The sequence below is a fragment of the Amblyraja radiata genome, chromosome 15 (assembly GCF_010909765.2).
Source record: "Amblyraja radiata isolate CabotCenter1 chromosome 15, sAmbRad1.1.pri, whole genome shotgun sequence".
NCBI lineage: Eukaryota > Metazoa > Chordata > Chondrichthyes > Rajiformes > Rajidae > Amblyraja > Amblyraja radiata.
The window spans coordinates 3,607,763-3,624,221 of record NC_045970.1 but is presented as its reverse complement, the minus strand read 5'-3'; positions in this window follow the sequence as shown (position 1 = coordinate 3,624,221).

Sequence of the window (16,459 nt, the reverse complement as noted above, 5' to 3'; positions counted from 1 at the left end):
AGATACTTTATTCACAATGTATAGGAAGGAGGATCTGCAGATGCTGGTTTACACTGAAGACAGACACAAAAAGCTGGAGGAACTCAGCGGGGCAGGCAGCATGTGTGAAGCCTGTTCATTAGCTCACTGCTGGGAAACTCATGGGCTACTAAACTTTACAGTGTTGGTCCCTCAATGAAAACATACATTGAATGCTGCACACCAGTCAGATCAATACTCAATAACTGGAGGATGGAGGAACTTGGGGCAGTCAATGGAAGTGTCTTACGAGCAGTCAGTTCGAAGAGGTGCTGAATATATAATCATGTATGAGGGTAGACAAATCTCCAGGGCCTGATCAGATATATCCAAGGACATTGTGGGAAACCAGAGATGAGATTGCGAGAGCCCTGGTTGGAATTTACGAGTAGTCTTCAAATGCAGGAAAGGTGCCGGAAGACTGGAGGGTGGCAAATGTGGTGCCTCTATTCAAGAAAGGCTGCAGGGAAAATGCTGGGAACTATAGGCCAGTGAGCTTAACATGTGTAGTTGGAAAGTTACCAGAGATTATTCTGAGGGGTAGGATATGCAGGCATTTAGGCAGACAAGGGCTGATTAGGGATAGATTGGGTAGATGCACGGAGTCTCTTGCCCAGAATAAGTGAATCGAGGACCAGAGGACATAGTTTTGAAGGTGAAGGGGTAAAGATTTAATAGGAATCTAAGGGGTAATCTTTTCACACATGAAAATATGGATGTATGGTGGGTGTATGGAACAAGCTGCCAGAGGAGGTAGTTGAGGCTGGGACTATCGAAACATTTGTGAAACAGTTAGACGGGTACATGGACAGGACAGGTTTGGAGGGATATGGACCAAACACAGGCAGGTGGGACTAGTGTAGCTGGGACATGTTGGCCAGTGTGGGTGAGTTGGACCAAAGGGCCTGTTTCTACACTGTATCACTCTATAACTCGAGGCAAGTTTCTGGTGCGTATTCCAGAGGGAGAGCAGAATAAGATTTGAAAGGTGAATATCTCGAGGACTATGACTATCTACTCTTCCCCATGCTTTTCTGATTTGAAAAAGCTGAAATTACTCACTTCAACGTTATAGATAAGTCCGATGTTTCTCTGCCACGGAAAGCAGAGGGTGATGGTGGAAGGTTGTTTTTTGGATTGGAGGTCTGTGACCAGTGGTGTGGCTCAGGGTACGATGCTGGGCCCATATTCATGAATATCACTGATTTGGATGATTACATACTAGGCATGATTTGTAAGTTTGCACATGACACAAAAGCGGATGATATTGTACATAGTAAAGATCAAAAATTGTAGCAAGATCTTGATCAGTTGGGCAGGTGGGTGAGAAATGGTTAATGGCATTTACTACAAATGAATGTGAGGTGTTGCGTTTTGGGAAATTTAACCAGGGCATGATCTATAGTGAATGGCAGGGCTCTGGGGAGTGTTACAGAGCAGAGAGATCTACCCGTGCAGGTACATAGTCCATGAAAGTGGCATCACAGGTAGTTAGGGTGGTCAAGAAGGCTTTTGACACATCGGCCTTCATCAGTCAGAATATCAAGTATAGAAGTTAGGAGGTTATCTTTCACTTGTACAAGAGATTGGTGAGGCCACATTTGGATGATTGTGTTCACTTTTGGCCACCCTGTTACATGAAATATGTTGTTAAGCTGGTAATGGTGCAGGAAAGATTAGCAAGGATGTTGCCAGGACTCAAGGGGCTGAGTTATAGGGTAAAGTTGAGCAGGATAGGATCACAGAAGGATGAGGTGATCTTAAAGATGTGTAAATGCAATCTTTCACCCAGTGCAGAGGAATCTAGAACCACGGTTGAAGTGAGGGGGGAAAGATTTAATAGGAACTTGAAGGGCAACATTTTTACACAAAGGACGGTGGGTATATGGAACAAACTGCCAGAGGATGTAGGTAAGGCAGGCACTTTCATAACATTTAAAAAATATTTGGACAGGTACATGAATAGGATAAATTTAGAAGGACACTAGACTAAGTGGGAGAGGAGGTGTGTATGTGTTACATCTCTTGTTGCGTTCTGCAGCCAGGGGACGGGGCCTGTCGGGGGCTGGTGGGGAGTGCTGCCATGGCCTACCACTGTAGGACGCTCTCGCCAACCGGCCCCCTCCCCCACTGCAGGACGCACCCCCCCCAACGGCCCCCGTCTAAAGCCTCCCGTCCCCAACTGCAGGACGCAAATATTAGACAAACGTGCTAGCATGAAGTTACCTGTGCTATGTCAGTAATAAAGTCTTTAGACCTTTGTCATGGTGTAAGGCTTCAGTAATTTGGACAGCCGCAACACAACAGCCTCTTCCTGCGAATCACATCTTTACTAGAGCTGAGGGACGCTCTTCTATACCCTCTCCTCCTCCCCTCCCCAACCTCTCTCGGCCGGCGGAGGTCCCCAACTGGGTAATTTTTGGAGAGACTAGAAGTGGCGCGGCGGATATCGCCAAACAAATGTCCCCCTCGCTGGCTCCTGCCCCCTCACCCGTGATACCCCCCTCTCTCCTATGGCTATTCCCCCATCTTTTCTTGAGCTCTCCCCCCACCCACACGCCAGCGCGGCCATTGCTACTGGTGCTTCCGGGCCGATCCACGGCCTGGCTCTGAGGGCTACGGAAGCTGATGCTCCTCTGGGGCATGCAAGAAGGGAAAGGAGTGGCAACCTCGAGCTCCTGGGGAGGCGAGGAGTGGGAAAGGTGGAGGATAAGAGGGATAGGAAGGGGGTAGGGAGGGGAGATTAGTTATGGAGCGAGGGAGGGTCAGAGGGTAGGGGAAAGGATAGGGAGAGAAAGGTTGGGGAGGGGAGGAGGAGAGGGGATAGAAGAGGGAGGGCGAAGAGGAGGGGGAGAGAGTGCTAGGGATGAGGGGAAATTAGCTGTGAATGTGCAGTTGGGGGCTATGGGTGAGTGGTGGAATGTTGCGTTGGGAGACCAAGCCTCCTGTGTGACAGGGACCCAACGGGTCCCACTTAGTCTATCTAGTCATTTGTAGCCTTTACTGAACTAATCAAAATCTGAAGCACAGCCTCTAGTGAGAAGCAATCAGTGAGGACAGGAACTGGGCTGCATCAACTAGTGCTTGAGGGAGAAATCCACAATTCCGGAATTCCAGCATTGTTGTGATTATCATTCTGAATACAAATGTTGGCCCTACATGTTTAGCAAGAATAGTGTGTTGGTGAAGTGGGAGCTGGGCACACCTCACTGATGCAAATCCCAATCCCAATGTATTCAGCATTCCCGGTTGATGGAAACATGAAACTTTCCAAACACACAATTAATTTCTAGAGTGTAATATCAGGCTTGTCGGTTTCAGTTTCGATCTCCCATTTCAGACAATAATTGGTAGCTCAGCCCAGCCCACTGACTATAAAAGTGACCAGAGAGCTGGATCTTGTCCACTAGCTCTCTGCTCAGCTCTGAGGCATAGCGGCAATCGTCAACAGCATCATGAGGTGAGTTGCATTTTCACTTTATACCGTTTCATTAGAAATCTGGCATTCTGAGACAACGACAGTAACGTCAGCGTGGGCAAGTGAACCAGACACATCTAATGTGCCTCTGGATCTGTGACCCTTGGGGTCCACATTGTGGTCTGACCTCGGGTTTGTGGGCATTTGGGGAAGACGTTTGTAACCGGGAAGTTAAACAGCCCTGGGATCCCAGAACTCCTGGAGATATTGGGGTCATAGCGATTATGTTGGTGATCCCAGGATCGGGTAAGAATTCAAGGCAAGGTTTGTGCCACTGGGTCACTGAAGTGTAAGATAGACACAAAAAGCTGGAGAAACTCAGCGGGACAGGCAGCATCTCTGGAGAGAAGTGTAAGACATTTATTAGAAGGGAAGACACCGAGAGGACATTACGGAGCATTTCCTCAGACTGAACGAGGCGATTAACGGGATCTGACCGGGGAATTGATAGAAAAATTCATTCCTATAGCTTATGCAAGCAGAATGCTTACTTGTAGACATTGCTCATCGCTAGTAACCACAGACCCTGGGCCTTGCGAAAAATAACCATTCAGTTAGACAGCAGCTGCAATCTTGTAGACATAGCTTACTGATACTTCCGCAAATCGCAGAGGTTTGAAATTATGTGTTGATTGTGGTTTGCACTTTGCACGACCTTGTCCGATATTGTGTGCTGACTGTGGATCTTTACCTTGCTTGATGTCATGATGAGATAAGATTGTAGTCAAGACTTCCTTGTCTACTCCACTGTATAAAGGACATGCGTGAGGACCTCTTTGGGCAGAGAGACTCCCGCAGACCTCTGCACTCTGTGTGAATTTCTCTCATTAAACATTCAAGTTATATCCTAATTATTGTGGCTGTCGTTTGTTGGGGAAAATATTTCTAACAGGATTCAGCTTTAGGCTTCCGAGAGCAGAGACAGTGAGTGAGATTCTGTTCATGGATGTCAATAAATGATGCAGTAAATAGAGCAAATGGCAATTATCAACCACTAAAGGATCACTGGAGATGGAGCGAGTGGGGAAATCTGCAAACTGGAGTACAATGTGGGGAATGGCATTGGAATTCTCTAAATGATGAACGATGTGTGTGTGTGTGTGTGTGTGTGTGTGTGTGTGTGTGTGTGTGTGTGTGTGTGTGTGTGTGTGTGTGTGTGTGTGTGTGTGTGTGTGTGTGTGTGTGTGTGTGTGTGTGTGTGTGTGTGTGTGTGTGTGTGTGTGTGTGTGTGTGTGTGTGTGTGTGTGTGTGTGTGCGCGAGTGTTTGAGTGTGTGTGTGTGAGCGTGTGTGTGTGAGTGTGAGTGTGTGTGTGTGTGTGAGCGTGTGTGAGCGTGTGTGTGTGAGTGTATGAGTGTGTGTGCTTGTGAATGTGTGTGGGTGTGTGAGTGTGTGTGAGTGTGTGTTTGTGAATGAGTGCGAGTGTGTATGTGTGTGAGTGTGAGTGTGTGTGTGTGAGAGTGTGTGTGCGTGAGTGTGTGTGTGTGTGTGAGTGCGTGTGTGAGTGCGTGTGTTGTGTTGTGAGTGTGTTTGTGTATGTGTGAATGATGCGAGTGTTTTGTGTGTGAGTGTGTGTGTGTGAGAGAGTGTTGTGAGTGTGTGTGTGAGTGTGAAATGTGTGTGAGTGTGTGTTTTGCGTATGTGGTGCAATGACGTGCGAGTGTTTGTGTGTGTGTGGTGTGTGTGTGGTGTGTTGTTGTGTGTGTGTGTGTGAGTATGTGTGTGTGTGTGTGAATGTGTGTGAGTGTGTTTGTGAGTGTGTGTGTGAGTGTGTGTGAGTGTGAGTGAGTATGAGTGTGTGTGTGTGTGTGTGTGTGTGTGTGTGTGTTAGTGTGTGTGAGTGGGTGTGTGTGAGTGTGTGTGAGTGGGTGTGTGAGTGAGTGGGTGTGTGTGAGTGTGAGCATGAGTGTGTATGAGTGTGTGAGTGTGTGTGAGCATGTGTGTGTGAGTGTGAACGATACGATACGATAATACTTTCTTGTCAGAGCGAGTCTGAACTTTGTTTTGCATCACAGAAGCTCCATTTACAGCATCACAAAAAAAGACAAGAGGGGTGAAAAAAGACGCATCAAGATATCAAGACAGGATCCCAAAACACCCACATTCGACAAGACATTACAATAACAGAAGACCACATTTATGGCCCGTCAGTGTGGGTTTGATCTGGGATTAAACGCTGTGTTTAGTTCAAGGATTGACTGGTGCATAAAAGAGACCCTCATTTTAACCTTATTACATTTTGGAACCCTATATCTCCGGTTAGATGGTAACAAATTGTACTCACTATTCAGAACGTGGTTAGTGTCAGAGGAAATGTTAATGGCCATCCTTGTTATGTGTTTCAGGTAGGATGATAGATACAATTTTTGTAGTGGTTGACCTACAATCTTTGAGCAAATTTTTATTTGTTGGAGCAGTTTTGATTTAGAAGTGGCAGACAGATTCTTGTACCATGTAGTGTTACAATACTGCAAATCACTCATTATCACGGCAGTAAAAAATAATAAAAGGATTTGTTTATTTGCTCTGAATGATCTTAGTTGGCGGAGAAACCAGATTCTTTGTTTTGTCTTATTGCAAATCTCATCAATCTGGTTATGCCATGATAACTGATAGTCTATCGTTACCACCAAGTATTGAAGTGAAGACACCTGCTTGATTTTTTCGTTATTGGTAACAAGTGAAACTTTATGAGAGTCAGATGGTGAGCCAAATATTATCTCTTCTACTTTCTTTATGTTAATCTCAAGGGCATTATTTTCAGTCCACTCGACCAATTTGTTCACGCCGAGTTGGTGCAGCCCGGGGTTGTCTGAGTTACTTGTATGACAATAGAACTGTATCATCTGAGTACTTTAGAATATATTGATTCAGTGTATCTGTACGACAATCATCAGTATGAAAGGTAAACAGCATTGCTGAACTCACACAACCCTGGGGTGCCCCGACATTGGTTGTGATGGCAGATGAAAGGGTTTTATTCACTTTTACTATCTGTACTCTGTTAGTGAGAAAGGAAACATACCAATGACTCAGATAGGTTTGATCTGGGATAGGTAGATATGATATTGTGGGGATTACTGAGACGTGGCTGCAGGAGGATCGGGCCTGGGAACTTAATATTCAGGATTATACATCCTATAGAAAGGACAGGCAGGTGGGCAGAGGAGATGGGGTAGCTCTGCTGGTGAGGGATGGAATTCAGTCCCTTGCGAGGGAAAACATAGGGACAGACGAGGTAGAGTCACTGTAGATTGAGTTTAGGAATTGTAAAGGCAAGAAGACACTAATTGGTGTCATCTACAGACCCCCAAATAGTAGCCCGGATGTAGGGTGTAAGTTGCAGCAGGAGTTAAAACTGGCATGTAACAAAGGTAATGCCACTGTGGTGATGGGGGATTTCAATATGCAGGTAGACTGGGAAAATCAGGTTGGTTCAGGACCCCAAGAAAGAGAGTTTGTAGAATGCCTCCGAGATGGATTCTTAGAGCAGCTTGTAATGGAGCCGACCAGAGAAAAGGCAATTCTGGATTTAGTGTTGTCCAATGAACCAGATATGATAAAAGAACTCGAGGTAAAGGAACCGCTTGGAGGTAGTGATCATAATATGATTAGTTTTAATCTGCAATTTGAGAAGGAGAAGGTTAAATCAGAAGTGTCAGTGATGCAGTTGAACAAAGGGGACTATGAAGGCATGAGAGGGGAGCTGGCCAAGGTAGACTGGAAAGGGATCCTAGCAGGAATGATGGTGGAACAGGAATGGCAGGAATTTCTGGGCATAATCCAGAAGACTCAGGATCATTTCATTCCAAAAAGGAAGAAAGATTCTAGGGGGAGAAGGAGGTAACCATGGCTGACAAGAGAAGTTAGGGATAGTATAAAACTAAAAGAAATGATGTAAAACACAGCAAATAGTAGCCGGAAGCCAGAGGATTGGGAAACTCTCTTAGGACAACAGAAAGAAACAAAACGGGCAATACGGGCTGAAAAGATGAAGTACGAGGGGAAGCTGGCCAGGAATATAATAATAATAATAATAATAAATTTTATTTAATGGGCGCCTTTCAGACATCTCAAGGACACCTTACATAGTAATCGGAATAACATATAATCGGAATATAACAAGTAATAAAGACATCACAGAGACACATATTAAAAACAGAATTCAATCCAAAAACAGAAAATCAAAAACACAGTGTGAAGAGAGAGCAGCGGCAGCCAAAGCGCGCCAGCGTCCACTCTCTCTTCACGGCAGCCATCTTGGACACAGACCTACAGGACTACAAATTAGACCAAAAAAAATCATCCCCCCACAATGGACACCACTGTGGGGGAAGGCACAATGTCCAGTTCCCACCCCATGTTCACCCCAAAGTCAGGCCTATTGATGCCACCGCAATTGCCTCTACGGAGGCCCGATGTCCCTGGCCGTTCTCACCGGGTGGTCTTGCCCCGGCGTCGGGAGAGTCCTTTCAGTGGCTGGGCCACCTGGAACGGCCGCTTCCTGGTTGGAGCCCGCGGCTGCCGAAGCCGACAAGGCCGCGCCGGTTTGGAGCTCCCAGGCTCCCGATGAAAAAGTCGGCGCCGGCTCTCCGCACTGCCACCTCGCCGCACTGCCGCCTCTCCGCTTCGCAGACCCGCAACCCGGAGGTGTTGCTCTCGGCGGTCCAGCGCGTCGCTCCAGCGCGGCGATCCAGGCAAGGCGTCGCCCGCTCCACTCCGGTCCGCTCTAGCGCTTCAACGCTGTGCCGCCGCCGAGGCCGAGGTGCTGGGCTGTCCCCGCCAGGAAACGGCGCTCCAAGCCCGCTGGTAGGCCACGAGGACGGGTCGACGGGCAGCCTGGAGAAAAGGCTGCCACACCGACCTAGGTAGGGACCTAGAAATAAAGTTTACACCTACCCCCCACATTAAAAAGACCATATCCCCTACAATCAAAAAACAGGACTCACTAAAAACTATAAAAAAAACGAATTTAAAACGGACGGCTGCTGGCTATCAGCCGTTCACCAAGATGGCTCCTCCTCCCATTAATATAAAGAAGGACAGTAAAAGCTTCTTTAGATATGTTAAGGGATAAAGAGTAGTAAAGTCAAATGTGGGTCCCTTGAAGGCAGACACGGGTGAAATTATAATGGGCACCAAGGAAATGGCAGAAGAGTTGAATAGGTACTTCGGATCTGTCTTCACTAAGGAAGACACAAACAATCTCCCAGATGTGCTGGAGGACAGAGGATCTAAGGGGGTAGAGGAACTGAAAGAAATGTTCATTAGGTGCAAAATAGTATTGGGTAGGCTAATGGGACTGAAGGATGATAAATCACCTGGACCTGATGGTCTGCATCCCAGGGTCCTCAGGGGGGTGGCTCTAGAAATAGTGGATGCATTGGTGATCATTTTCCAATGTTCAATAGGTTCAGGATCAGTTCCTGTGGATTGGAGGATAGCTAATGTTATCCCACTTTTCAAGAAAGGAGCGAGAGAGAAAATGGGGAATTATAGACCAGTTAGTCTGACTTCGGTGGTGGGAAAGATGCTGGAGTCAATTATTAATGCGGTAATAATGGGGCATTTGGATAGCAGTAAAAGGATTAGTCCAAGTCAACATGCATTTATGAAAGGGAAATCATGCTTGACTAATCTTCTGGAATTTTTTGAGGATGTGACAAGTAAAATAGATGAAGGGTTGCCGGTGGATGTAGTGTATCTAGACTTTCAGAAAGCCTTTGATAAGGTCCCGCACAGGAGACTGGTGATTAAAATTAGAGCACATGATATTGGGGGTAGGGTGTTGACATGGATAGAAAATTGGTTGGCAGACCGGAAGCAAAGAGTAGGAGTGAACGGGTCCTTTTCAGAATGCAGGCAGTGGCGAGTGGAGTGCCGCAAGGCTCGGTGTTGGGGCCGCAACTGTTTACCATATATATTAATGATTTGGAAGAGGGAATTAGGAGCAACACTAGCAAGTTTGCGGATGACACAAAGCTGGGTAGCAGTGTGAACTGTGAAGAGGATGTTAGGAGGTTGCAGGGTGACCTGGACAGGTTGAGTGAGTGGGCAGATGCGTGGCAGATGCAGTATAATATAGATAAATGTGAGGTTATCCACTTTGGCGGCAAAAACAAGGGGGCAGATTATTATCTCAATGGGGTTAGGTTAGGTAAGGGGGAGGTACAGCGAGACCTGGGTGTCCTTGTACACCGGTCACTGAAAGTTGGCGTGCAGGTACAGCAGGCAGTGAAGAAAGCTAATGGAATATTGACATTCATAACAATAGGCTTTCAGTATAGGAGTAAAGATGTTCTGCAGTTGTATAGGGCTCTAGTAAGACCACATCTGGAGTATTGTGTACAGTTTTGATCTCCTAATTTGAGGAAGGATATTCTTGTGATTGAGGCAGTGCAGCGTAGGTTCACGAGATTGATCCCTGGGATGGCGGGACTGTCATATGAGGAAAGATTGAAAAGACTAGGCTTGTATTCACTGGAGTTTAGAAGGATGAGGGGGTATCTTATAGAAACATATAAAATTATAAAACGACTGGACAAGCTAGATGCAGGAAAAATGTTCCCAATGTTGGGCGAGTCCAGAACCAGGAGCCGCAGTCTTAGAATAAAGGGGAGGTCATTTAAGACTGAGGTGAGAAAAAAGTTTTCACCCAGAGAGTTGTGAATTTATGGAATTCCCTGCCACAGAGGGCAGTGGAGACCAATTCACTGGATGGATTTAAGAGAGAGTTAGATAGTGTTCTAGGGGCTAGTGGAGTCAAGGGATATGGTGGGAAGGCAGGCACGGGTTATTGATAGGGGACGATCAGCCATGATCACAATGAATGGCCTCCTCTTGCACCTATTTACTACGTTTCTATGTAATCAACAAGTAGCTGCCGTGTGTATGCTCCCCGTTGTTCTAGATGGAGCAGTACAGTAATGCCCTGACTCTCATGCTGGAGAAAGGTCTTGACCTGAACGTCACCTGTTCTGAGTTATATAGAGCTCTAGGGGCTAGTGGAATAAAGGGATATGGGGAGAAGGCAGGTACGAGTTATTGATAGGGGACGATCAGCCACGATCACAATGAATGGCGGTGCTGGCTCGAAGGGCCGAATGGCCTCCTCCTGCACCTATTTTCTATGTTTCTATAGGGTGTCTGTTGGTGTGAGTGTGTGTGTCAGTGTGTGTGTCAGTGTGTGTGTGTCGGCGTGAGTGTGTGTGTGTCAGTGTGTGTGTGTGTCGGTGTGAGTGTGGCATGTGTGTGTGTCAGTGTGTGTGTGTCAGTGTGTGTGTGTCAGTGTGTGTGTGTCGGCGTGAGTGTGTCAGTGTGTGTGTGTCAGTGTGTGTGTGTCGGCGTGAGTGTGTCAGTGTGTGTGTGTGTGCCAGTGTGTGTGTCAGTGTGTGTGTGTCAGTGTGTGTGTCAGTGTGTGTGTGTCGGCGTGAGTGTGTCAGTGTGTGTGTGTGTGTCAGTGTGTATGTGTGTGTGTCAGTGTGTGTGTGTGTCGGTGTGAGTGTGTGTGTCAGTGTGTGTGTGTGTCAGTGTGTGTGTGTCAGTGTGTGTGTGTGTCAGTGTGTGTGTGTCAGTGTGTGTGTGTCAGTGTGTGTGTGTCGGCGTGAGTGTGTGTGTCAGTGTGTGTGTGTCAGTGTGTGTGTGTCGGTTTGAGTGTGGCGTGTGTGTGTGTCAGTGTGTGTGTGTCAGTGTGTGTGTGTCGGTGTGAGTGTGGGGTGTGTGTGTGTCAGTGTGTGTGTGTCAGTGTGTGTGTGTCGGTGTGAGTGTGGGGTGTGTGTGTGTCAGTGTGTGTGTGTCAGTGTGTGTGTGTCAGTGTGTGTGTATCAGTGTGTGTGTGTCAGTGTGTGTGTGTCAGTGTGTGTGTGTCGGCGTGAGTGTGTGTGTCAGTGTGTGTGTCAGTGTGTGTGTGTCGGTGTGAGTGGCGTGTGTGTGTCAGTGTGTGTGTGTCGGCGTGAGTGTGTGTGTCAGTGTGTGTGTAAGTGTGTGTGTGTCGGTGTGAGTGTGGCGTGTGTGTGTCAGTGTGTGTGTGTCAGTGTGTGTGTGTCAGCGTGTGTGTGTCGGTGTGTGTGTGTCGGTGTGAGTGTGGCGTGTGTGTGTGTCAGTGTGTGTGTGTCAGTGTGTGTGTGTCGGCGTGAGTGTGTGTGTCAGTGTGTGTGTGTCGGTGTGAGTGTGGCGTGTGTGTGTGTCAGTGTGTGTGTGTCAGTGTGTGTGTGTGTCAGTGTGTGTGTGTCGGTGTGAGTGTGGCGTGTGTGTGTGTCAGTGTGTGTGTGTCAGTGTGTGTGTGTCAGTGTGTGTGTGTCAGTGTGTGTGTGTCAGTGTGTGTGTGTGTCGGCGTGAGTGTGTCAGTGTGTGTGTGTGTGTCAGTGTGTGTGTCAGTGTGTGTGTGTCGGCGTGAGTGTGTCAGTGTGTGTGTGTGTGTCAGTGTGTGTGTGTGTGTGTGTGTCAGTGTGTGTGTGTGTCGGTGTGAGTGTGTGTGTCAGTGTGTGTGTGTGTGTGTGTGTCAGTGTGTGTGTGTGTCGGTGTGAGTGTGTGTGTCAGTGTGTGTGTGTGTCAGTGTGTGTGTGTCAGTGTGTGTGTGTCAGTGTGTGTGTGTCAGTGTGTGTGTGTCAGTGTGTGTGTGTCGGCGTGAGTGTGTGTGTCAGTGTGTGTGTGTCAGTGTGTGTGTGTCGGTTTGAGTGTGGCGTGTGTGTGTGTCAGTGTGTGTGTGTCAGTGTGTGTGTGTCGGTGTGAGTGTGGCGTGTGTGTGTGTCAGTGTGTGTGTGTCAGTGTGTGTGTGTCAGTGTGTGTGTATCAGTGTGTGTGTGTCAGTGTGTGTGTGTCAGTGTGTGTGTGTCGGCGTGAGTGTGTGTGTCAGTGTGTGTGTCAGTGTGTGTGTGTCGGTGTGAGTGTGGCGTGTGTGTGTCAGTGTGTGTGTGTCGGCGTGCGTGTGTGTGTCAGTGTGTGTGTCAGTGTGTGTGTGTCGGTGTGAGTGTGGCGTGTGTGTGTCAGTGTGTGTGTGTCAGTGTGTGTGTGTCAGTGTGTGTGTGTCGGTGTGTGTGTGTCGGTGTGAGTGTGGCGTGTGTGTGTGTGTCAGTGTGTGTGTGTCAGTGTGTGTGTGTCAGTGTGTGTGTCGGCGTGAGTGTGTGTGTCAGTGTGTGTGTGTGTGTCAGTGTGTGTGTGTGTGTGTGTGTGTCAGTGTGTGTGTGTGTCGGTGTGAGTGTGTGTGTCAGTGTGTGTGTGTGTCAGTGTGTGTGTGTCAGTGTGTGTGTGTCAGTGTGTGTGTGTCAGTGTGTGTGTGTCAGTGTGTGTGTGTCGGTGTGAGTGTGTGTGTCAGTGTGTGTGTGTCAGTGTGTGTGTGTCGGTTTGAGTGTGGCGTGTGTGTGTGTCAGTGTGTGTGTGTCAGTGTGTGTGTGTCGGTGTGAGTGTGGCGTGTGTGTGTGTCAGTGTGTGTGTGTCAGTGTGTGTGTATCAGTGTGTGTGTGTCAGTGTGTGTGTGTCAGTGTGTGTGTGTCGGCGTGAGTGTGTCGGCGTGAGTGTGTGTGTCAGTGTGTGTGTCAGTGTGTGTGTGTCGGTGTGAGTGTGGCGTGTGTGTGTCAGTGTGTGTGTGTCGGCGTGAGTGTGTGTGTCAGTGTGTGTGTCAGTGTGTGTGTGTCGGTGTGAGTGTGGCGTGTGTGTGTCAGTGTGTGTGTGTCAGTGTGTGTGTGTCAGTGTGTGTGTGTCGGTGTGTGTGTGTCGGTGTGAGTGTGGCGTGTGTCTGTGTGTCAGTGTGTGTGTGTCAGTGTGTGTGTGTCAGTGTGTGTGTCGGCGTGAGTGTGTGTGTCAGTGTGTGTGTGTCGGTGTGAGTGTGGCGTGTGTGTGTGTCAGTGTGTGTGTGTCAGTGTGTGTGTGTGTCAGTGTGTGTGTGTCGGTGTGAGTGTGGCGTGTGTGTGTGTCAGTGTGTGTGTGTCAGTGTGTGTTTCCCCCATTCACAAGCCTGTGGTTGGGGAATGGGCTGGTCATTGATGCCTGTAAGTGGATGTACTGGGATCTGATTGTCACGTTGGAGAGAATGCATCTTGCAGCCGCTGCACCAACCTCTGACCGATGTGTGGCCTCAACCCCCTCCCTCAACCCCAACTCTCCCCGCCCCGGTTCATCCCCCGAGCCGTTGTACAGGTAGCCATTGCTCTAGCCTGTCTTGTCCAGCCTATGTGGAAAACCAGCCCACAATGATCTGCTCCAGATGGGGATGGGGATTAACGAGTCTCCGTGTGTGGGAACATTGTCGTGAATGACCATGGATTGTCTCCTTCAACATTCCGCCTCCATGACCTCCAGAAGATGGGCACAGAAAGCTGGTGTAACTCAGCGGGACTGGCGACCTAATCCCTGAGTTAAAAAGGGTGTCTTCGATCTTCCAGCTCGAGGGCACTGGCCTGGAAAACCTCGAGCTGGATCGACCCATCCACGTTGAAACAGCGAGCTGGATCGACCGACCACACACATACACACACACATCGCAATAGCGGGGGCCAGGGAAAGCGGGGTAGCGCAGTCTGAAAATCACACCAGTGATGAAGAGAAGGAAAAGGCTGACAGTAACGGTAAGTCCTTTAGAGAGAGAGGAAGGGGTGGGGGGGGGGGGGGGGGGGGAGAGGAGAGAGGAAGGGGAGACAAGGAGGGGGGGGGGTTTAGATGGAGTGGAGAGAAGGGAGACAGGTGGGGGGGGGGGGAGGAGGAGGAGAAGGGGAGACAGGAGGGGGGGGGGGGGTTTAGATGGAGTGGAGACGCTTTAAAGAATTATAATAAACTTTAGCGGGCATTTTAACCATATAACCATATAACAATTACAGCACGGAAACAGGCCATCTCGGCCCTACAAGTCCGTGCCGAACAACTTTTTTCCCTTAGGCCCACCTGCCTGCACTCATACCATAACCCTCCATTCCCTTCTCATCCATATGCCTATCCAATTTATTTTTAAATGATACCAACGAACCTGCCTCCACCACTTCCACTGGAAGCTCATTCCACACCGCTACCACTCTCTGAGCAAAGAAGTTCCCCCTCATGTTACCCCTAAACTTCTGTCCCTTAATTCTGAAGTCATGTTCTCTTGTTTGAATCTTCCCTTTTCTCAAAGGGAAAAGCTGATCCACATCAACTCTGTCTATCCTTCTCATCATTTTATAGACATCTATCATGTCCCCCCTTAACCTTCTGCGCTCCAGAGAATAAAGACCTAACTTATTCAACCTTTCTCTGTAACTTAGTTGTTGAAACCCAGGCAACATTCTAGTAAATATCTAAAAACATACCTAACTGTAGGTCTTCCTTGGTCCTGAAAGCTCTAATGAGCCAATCAAAATGCCCAGTTAGTGAAGGAGATTGCCTACAGCTGCCCTTGACTGCCTGTATCCAAACAGCGACCCCACTCCACTGAACTACGAGTTAAAAAGAAACAATCCGACCAAATTTTACTCGCGGAAAATTTCAACATGCGGAAAATATTTCTGCGACCCAGCTGAGGCTACGAGTATTCGGGAACTTCCCTTGAGCATGAAGGATAGTTCCAGCTGATAATTGCTTGTTTCTGTGCTTCCCCCAGTCTAGTTTCAGTAAAAACACTGAACACTTGAAATGAATTTACCAAAATGCGTCACATATCAAACACTGTACCTATCCCCACCACGGGTTCCATCCCTGTGTCTGTCTATTCAAGCCCTCTCGGCCTCGCGTAGACAGAGACTCTCCAGAAATTCTCCTGAGGATCGACCTTGAGCTTTGTGATCACGACCCTTTTTTATGCCCCGCGAACCTGTGGACTGAACCACACATTTACACTTACCCAATTACAGATATCGATTAACCACATACATTAGCGATGTGACAAAACATACCTTCAGCGGGGCTGCAGTTCTGCCACCGGCCTTGTGCTCGACTCTGGCGCCTTTGAGGGGGGGGGGGGCAGGATTAAAATGCCGTTTTCTCCTGCTTATTGGAGGCAGCTTTCCTCGGGCTGTTAAGCTGCTGAAGAACAATCGATCTGACTTTCATTCCCGATTTTTTAATTTATTTAATCGTAAGACAATTTAATAATTACATTAAAATAAAAAGCGACTTCTAACGCCCTCAATGCACACAACGTGACGGATCCATGAAGGGGACCAAACATAATGTAAGTCGTCTATTTTAAATGTAAACTTGTTTCTCGGGGTGGCTTTAATCTAATCTTTCCGATATGGTGTTCAAATTCACCGCAAATGCAACGTTCCAATCGATCGTGTTCCTGAAAAACCCCCTCGCAAGATGATTTTAATGCTCTTTTTTTTGGACAATCATGTTGTAAGAGCATCTAAATCGTCTATATTTTGTGTTATTGTCTACCTATAGTCAATATTTTTATACTAAATATCTGTTTTAGTCCCATGTATCGTGCAAAAAATAATAATTTTCATTATATTGCGTGGATGTTTCTAGATTAATTTATGGGAATTAAACATTAAATTCCTTCCATCTGGCATATAAATTTATGACAATGAGATTTAAAGATCATGTAATATGTGAATTCTTGTGTGAATAGGATTAGTTTGTTATTTGGATACTTAGGCTATTTTAAAAAAATATATCATTTTCTTAAGTAATAGAATAGTAAGATTAAACGAGAACTTACCAGTTTGAAGTTTGATCTTGAATTTATGAGGAGTTACGATGAGCGATTACGTGAAGAAGGGCCGTCCGTCTGCATGCGCATCAATCTTCAAAGCAGCGGTGTTAAATCACAGATAAAAAAGAAGACCTGAGAATAGTAAGATTGTGAAAACTTGAACTTCCATATGACCTTGATAATATGAGGGTGGGAGCGGTGGGCACGTAATCGCTCATCGTAACTCCTCATAAAATCAAGATCAAACTTCAAACTGGTAAGTTCTCGTTTAATCTTACTATTTTACTTCGGAGTCACGTGAGTGACTACGTGAAGATTTCAAAGCTCTGTGATTTTACGC